We start from the raw sequence: 7,527 nt of genomic DNA on the forward strand, positions 1-7,527 counted from the left end.
GGCTGTAAGGTCATAATAGGCTTATATTATTTACATTTATCATTATAGATTATTTCAGTCAAATGCTTTACCAAAGTATTGGCGTAAAACGACAGTAGCGTACTGGCGCTATCCCACGTCAAATGGATATGTGACGCAAGCGGTTATCATTGCTTAAATTGGCCCCGCGCTGCGCGTGCGCACTCTCACCTCTTCAACAACACGAGCGCTGTCTTGCTCTCTCCTGCTCTCTCCCTCGCGCATATTAATAAAAATCAATTGAAACGATAGTAAACATGGTTTACATGGGGATAGGTTTCACATGGGGCATTTGGAGATTTTTTTCAGTTTGTGCTTAAAAGAACCATTGCCTTATCTTCTCTGAAAAGCGTTCTGCCCATTCAGATGACATAAACCACATTTCAATAAACGAAAAAAACCTATCCAGTGATGAAATGTTTTCTGTATTGACACAAATCTTGTGCGATGTCCTAAACGTCCACTAATGACACATCCGATATGCAAACAAACGACTCATTTTGAACCATTCACTTTAATGAATGGTTAAAACAACTGATCTGTCCAATACTGAACTCACGAGACGTCTGATTCGTTTATAAAAAATCGGTAACACTTACATAAGTTAACAATTAAATAAACTGCAATTTCAATATTTAGGCTAGATAGTCTGCAGGCTTACTATACGTGTTGTAGCCATTAATTAAGCGCATTTAGTTTAATATTTGTTAAAATATTATAATGTTATTTGTTTTCCATCTGCTGATTATGAAAATTGAACAGAGTAAGATGCGCAATATATCGGGAGACATGATGGGCCAGACATGATTTTGACCACTTCATTAAGTTTTGTTTTGTAGAAAGCCTTTCTTTAAAGTGAATTTCGTTTTGTATAAATTGTATCTTAATTCTAATCAATTTTTCATCGACCAGTTGCCTGGATATAATAAATAAGAAGCAAACATTAGCAGCCAATATAATCATGACATGGCATTGCTCACGAAATGGAGCACTATAGAAAGCTTGAAATGTCTTTTAAACGAAACAATTCAAAACGAAAAGAAATAGGCTACTCTCTGATTATGTAATCCATTATGTGCATTTCTCTGTATAGGTGCATTCACTACGGAGATGGCGATCGTCAACTTCATCTGTTCAGGGACACTGACACAGAAAACACTAGTTTATTTAAAAAAAATCAATGTAGGCCTACGCCGGATTTACAAATGCACATCTTGATTGTTCCACGCACACATATTATGTCGAAACAATGAGATATTATGTTGAAAAAACATTATAAATAATAATGATAAATCTTTAAGAATATTTGATTGAATGCTGTATATTGTGCCTGTTCAATTTAATATAATTAAAACTTTAATTGTGATAATTAAAATAAATTTAAATAATTGCATAAAATAACTAAATCATAAATCAGATGCATGTACAATAACCTTACGATCCAGCAATCGATTTAAATAGTACACTGGGTTTAATTTTGTTTAATGAGATCTACTCCAATATATGTTGTTTTTTCACTGATCACAGCGGCAACAAACACTTTGATCACTTGATTTAAATAAAAAAACACATTTCCACGCTAGATTGCTTCTTATTTAACAAACGAACTAAACGAATGCTTTGCTAGTTAACTGGAGATGTTTTATTTATTTGTATTGGTACATCCATGCCGTGAGATGTTTCAAAAGTGGTGGGGACATTATCGACCCTGGCAAAAAGTGGACGGGACATGGTCCACCCGCAAATTACGCCTATGACTTAAGCCCCCGAACGAATACTTGGAACCCAGCAAACACGAACGTTGTCACAACGTTTTAACAACATGACCAAAAGGTTGCTATAACTACATTGTGTGGTGAAGTTTGTTACAGCGTTGTCACAATGTTGACATTGAACCACCGTCCAGGGGCCTGTTCTTCGTACGTCGCTAACTCAGTTAGCTGGATTTGATTGTTGGCGATTTGGCATGATCTTGGATTGTTTGGTTCTTCGACGCTCATCCTGGACTTGCTGTCATAGCATCAGGTGCGCCAGCTTGAACCTGCTCGCGAGCAGGCTTATTTCATGTTAACAGGATTAGATCGCGGCTTTTTAAGCGGAGCTGATACGGGAAGTCTTTTAGCGCAGCTCGATAGTGTACTTTTTGAGAGATATAATTTTTCTCATGACTCGTGAGGATTTCGTTTACATCATTAATTTGTTGGAAACGCATAAATGTTCGATTCGTCGGAGTCGGGCTTTAATAACAGTGCAGGCAAGTTACTATTGCGATTCTTATCCAGATTAGTATTATATCAAATTTTAAAAAGGCAGTTGACTGACTAAAATCTCTTAGATGGTGTGTGACTATGTTCCATATCACAAATATGGCCAGGACCTGTGCATGACTCAAGAATTTTCAGAGATTTATGCACATTATTTGAACGTGGTAAGGAAAAATATAAATATCAAGCTCACTGTATTACATACACGTATATGCTTATCCTAACAGAACTGAATTTTTCCATTAAACAGGTGATTACAACAGGATCCTGCTTGGAGACAGGTGTTTTATGACCCCATTCCCTGACCCAAACCCCAGACCAGTTACAGTGCAGCTCTATAGGACAAGGGCACACAATGAAGTGAACTTTAGCCAACTAAAGTATCTGAAAAGTCTGAGGGTTGCACCTGACACGGCCTGTGACATTGCATGGGCCATATTACACAACATTGCACCATCAAGAACAATATAAAAGATTTCATTAATGTTTAATAAAAGACAAGACAAATATGCTTAGTTCCTTGATTTTTATTTTAATTGTTCTTTGTAAAGAAAAGCCGATCAAGTCATCTTTTGCCTGCAAAAAATATATATTGTACTCTGTGTGAAATAATATATTAGCACTTACTCTGAAGTTATAATGAAGCAACTCTATCTCTAGTGCCAGTTTTTTTTTCTTTAAGTTGTCAAGTATTTTCAAAATACTCTTTTTTCTAGGGGTAGGGGTAAACCTGTCAAACACATGGCTTATGCATCAAAAATTAAAAGGAAAAGTACAACACTGCCCACCTCTGCATCACTGCTTTGTGCAGACTCTTCTGTAGATGTGGACTCCTGCAACTCATATTAGAAATAATAGGTACTCAAGTGTAAATTAAGTAAAGTTATTTATGCAGTTAAAGATACCTCAGAGGGTTTCTTCACTGTCCTGTGCATTGGGGGAAAAATGGGCGGTAACACTTTATTTTGATGGTCCCTTTTGAACTTTCTGTTGACTATAAGTAACTTTGCAACATGTCAACTAACTCTCATTAGAGTATTAGTAGACTGTCTGCTTAATATCTGCAGACTCTTTATTGTGATGGTCCTCCAACAGACATTCTACTGACTATAAGTAACTTTGCAACTACATGTCAACTTATTCTATCCCTAACCCTACCAGTCTACTAATACTCTACTAACACTCTAGTGAGAGTTAGTAGAGATGTAGGTGCAACGTTACTTATAGTCAACTGAATGTGTTAAAGGGACCATCCAAATAAAGTGAAACCAAATGGGCATTACAAAGTGTTGTAGCTACTTTCTTCCCTTTTGATGTAACATTAGAAAAAGTCCAGTTACTGCACATGCTTCAGCCACTTGCTTGGGAACACATAAAAGTGTTGGTGTATTGTTTAATACTGCACAAAAGAGGAAAACACAATTTCATTACTATGAAGTACACTGGGGGGAAATGTGATCAATAACTCATGGCAACATATTTTTTTTTACATTAACTATGTAGTTTCACAGTCACACATGTAGACTTTCACAAGTCAAAGCAATTCATTGCTACTCAAGGTTTAACAGCTGATATGACTGGACAGCCATTTGGATTATAGGCCTACTTAATTTAATGCAGCAACAAATTATTTTACAGTGTACTAGGATCATTTAAAGTTCATTTCCCAGCAGTGAAGGTGTTCTGCTCCTGGCCTCTGGCTGTGGGTCTGAGGAAGAGCTGAACCCAGGGATGCCCTCCACAAGGTTCACACTCAACCCAAGCGTCAGCTCTTCTGCCTGGGTATAATGTGGGGGTGCAGGACCACCACCTGTTTGTTTTTCTTTTCTTTTTTTTTTCTCAGCTTTTTTCTTGGTTGCTTTTATAAACAGGCAAACATTTATTAACAGTGCCTTTTTAAAATAGATTAGTTAATACAAATTACTATTATGTAGAATATTCTAGTACTTCGCTTTTACTTGTTCCCATGTTCTAGTAGTGGATGGTGACTCTGACATTACAATGAACAAAGTTATTAATTATTTAGAAATTATTAAAAATATACAAATATATACTGTAATAAGTGATAAAAACACCTAACTACAAACTTAATTTGTCTGCTACGTTTTGCCAGCCCTCTCTCTTGGCTTTTGCACACTTTGAGGTGTTCCCTGGCGTTTTAATTAAGTTTTCAAATTCTGCATATCCTTCAAGCAATAACTCTTGCTCTTCTGTGGAGAAAAAAACTGAGCGCGCTCTTTGGCCACGGTGAGCAGCCAATAGCAGCGTTGCTGATCAATGTTTCTACTATCGATACATATCCCCTTTTAACCCAGCGCATGAACGCGCAACTTTCTCAGATAACTCAATCCAGCTATACTAATCATAACCGGCAGGAGTGTTCGAAGAACCTAATTAGCCGGATCATGATGAGCACGATGCTATTATCTTGGATGTCTCGTTTGATCTCGGATGTTTTAAGCAACGTACGAAGAACGGGCCCCAGGGCCGTTGCTTAAGGTTGTGCCTATGGTGTCTGGACAACCACTGGACAATTATGTAGCCTACTCGTCACTGCCCTGACACGCGAAAATCAGCCTTTTAAATTTCAACCAATCGCTGGGCCGTCTCATTCATCATCAAGCAATGATAGGCTACGTGAGAATTGCGTTTAATTTACCTCAGCTAAATAAGATACGTAAATTATACAAACACAACCTACAACTTCCTTGTCTATTGTGACATTTATTTGAACATCTTCTGGTCAGGTATGACAAATATTTAACTTTATGCCTAAAGTTATAAGCCATAATGAAGCCAAAATGACTTTAATGATGAGTAATTGATGCCTTGAACAGGCAGCGACTTAAGCGCGTACTTGTTGCATAATGTTTTTTCCTGTTTTTTTGGAAACACACAGTGAGAAACATTTTTTGTAACCCCGCATACACCTGTTTATTTTTCCTTTGATTTGTCGTCTATTAATACCTTGTTTGGGTGAACTTTAACTTTGAAATGTTTTAACTGGTGCCCCGCCTCTTACTTCTCAACCCTCTTACTTTATGCCGTTCTGTGGTATCGTGCTGGGGAAACGGGAAGGAACATTGTGCTTTGCGAGTTACCATCGCTTGTTGGTAAATGGCATGTACAACATTTTGCTTTGCCGATTGCTAGACGTGATTGGCAAACGGTTTGCCAGAATATACCCTGACAAGGATCAATATTCACTTGGTCATTTTCCAGCGACGATGAAGAAGGTCTTTATGTTGTGAAGGTCTTTATGTTCTTCACGTGTAGGCTAAATCAGTAGTTGGTGTTCACATAATGCTGAAAAGAAACACATTGAATCTCCATTATGCAGCTGTAACACACACTATGTTTCCGTTTGTGTAGCTACATCATTTTACTTGTAAACTTTGCAATATCCTACCACAAGTTGCTATTGTTGTTTTATCACTAGGGGGCGGTGTCACAATACATACCACTACTGTCATGCTGATTTAGGCCTATTTATGTCTCTTGTCCATGTATGTCTAGCATGGTATGGAGTCTTAAGTACAGCTATGGTAGAATTGAGAGAGCACTTCATATTCATAACAATTGTTCACAGGTTAAGTTATTTTGAGAACAGCTGAGTTGCCTCTTATATGCTGCACTATTCACATCACACCAGACCAGTCACTGCTGACATTTCCATTAGATAAAGGGAAGGTGTTGCAGTGAGTGTTACAGAACTGCTGTGCTGGTTGTGGTGTATAATGCATCTCAGACTGATGTGCAGAGACAACTAAGTAAGCCATTTACAGCTTGATTTTTGTGTACTAATGCGTATACTTGAAATCTGGCATAGTGGATGTGACAAACTGATTATGTTCCTAATTTTAAACTCGCTTTGGATAAAAGTGTCTTCTGCTGCAGCAAGAAGTATAGTAATTTTGAACAAGCCCTGTTTTGAATCTTTTTTGAACAAGCCCTTTATCTCTGTTGCACTTTCAATATTGTTCTGTTTGTTTGAGCAGCCCGGCATTTCATTAGCTTGCTCGAGTTTGTGCAGTACTTTTTTTTCTTGTTTGTTTTTCTTGTGTTACTTGTTTTTCTGAACGGTTTTAAAATTATAATTTTTCCAGTTCCGTTTTGTGCAGCTAATGATACAGAAATTACACACTGCATGTTTAAGCATGATTTACAGTCTTTCTACATCACATAGTGTAAAGGATGTAGGCCAGTAAGAATTGTGTAAACCTCACTCCCCTGTCCTCAAGAGTCGCACTAGCGGCTGCGGTCTTTAGCGTCCTTGTTAGTACGCCCAACTCCCATGCTGGAGACGCTGGTTTAAATCCCGCTTGGAGTGAGTCTTGTAGGACCTGTTACATTTATGCCGTGACCCAGATGGGAGTGAGGTTTAGGGGTGTGGGTGTAACAGACGTAGGCCAGTAAGAGCTGTGCGTGTAAACCTCACTCGCCTGACCTTAAGAGGTACACTAGCAACTGATGCTAGAGGCTGCGGTCTTTAGCGTCCTTGGCCCTGTTCCAAATGGCACACTTCAAGTGCACTTTTGGTCTTGTGGAGTGCCCTTTGCAGTCGATATGTGCCCTCGATGCGCACTTTTGCCGAGCCCGCACTGACGCGACTCCGCAGCAGATTTCTTCCCGATAGTCAAAAAGGCGTTACGTTACAAAAGTGCAGACTCGTAGGAAGACCGCAAGTGTTTTGGGTGCCATTTGGGACAGGGCCCTTGTTAGCGCTCCCGCCTCCCACACCAGAGACCCGGTTCAAATCCCCCTCGGAGAGGGGCAAGTAGGACCGGGTACAATAGCATAGTGATACCAAGGGAATTATGGCTGTCATCATTTTTATAAATCATTGAATTTCAGTAAACTACTTTTTTTGCCAGACCTTTGTTAGATTGCTCTGCAGATGCTGCCACCTATACTTTAACTGTCATCTACTTTTGGAAGGATTGATGTTTGTTGTTTTTTGCACACTTTGTGGAAACTACGATACTCCATCTTTACTACATCTCTTCAGTATGTCTATTTATGTCTTCCCTTGTCTTTGAATTCATTTTTTTTTTTTTACAAAAATAATCGTGTGTATTTTAATGCTTTACCTGGTGAAACACAGCCGTGGCATTCAATGCCCAGTGAAAAGCAGCACCCCGAAGCATCTAATCACTGTCCCCAGCATGGAACTTTGAAGTGCTATCAGGTTCAACGGTGAGGCGGGTGAATAGGCAAACAGACCTTTATTGTCGTAGAGGAGGTT

The sequence above is a fragment of the Siphateles boraxobius genome, unplaced genomic scaffold (genome assembly GCF_051911475.1).
Source record: "Siphateles boraxobius isolate OS27281-9 unplaced genomic scaffold, OSU_SipBor_1 33, whole genome shotgun sequence".
Lineage (NCBI taxonomy): Eukaryota > Metazoa > Chordata > Actinopteri > Cypriniformes > Leuciscidae > Siphateles > Siphateles boraxobius.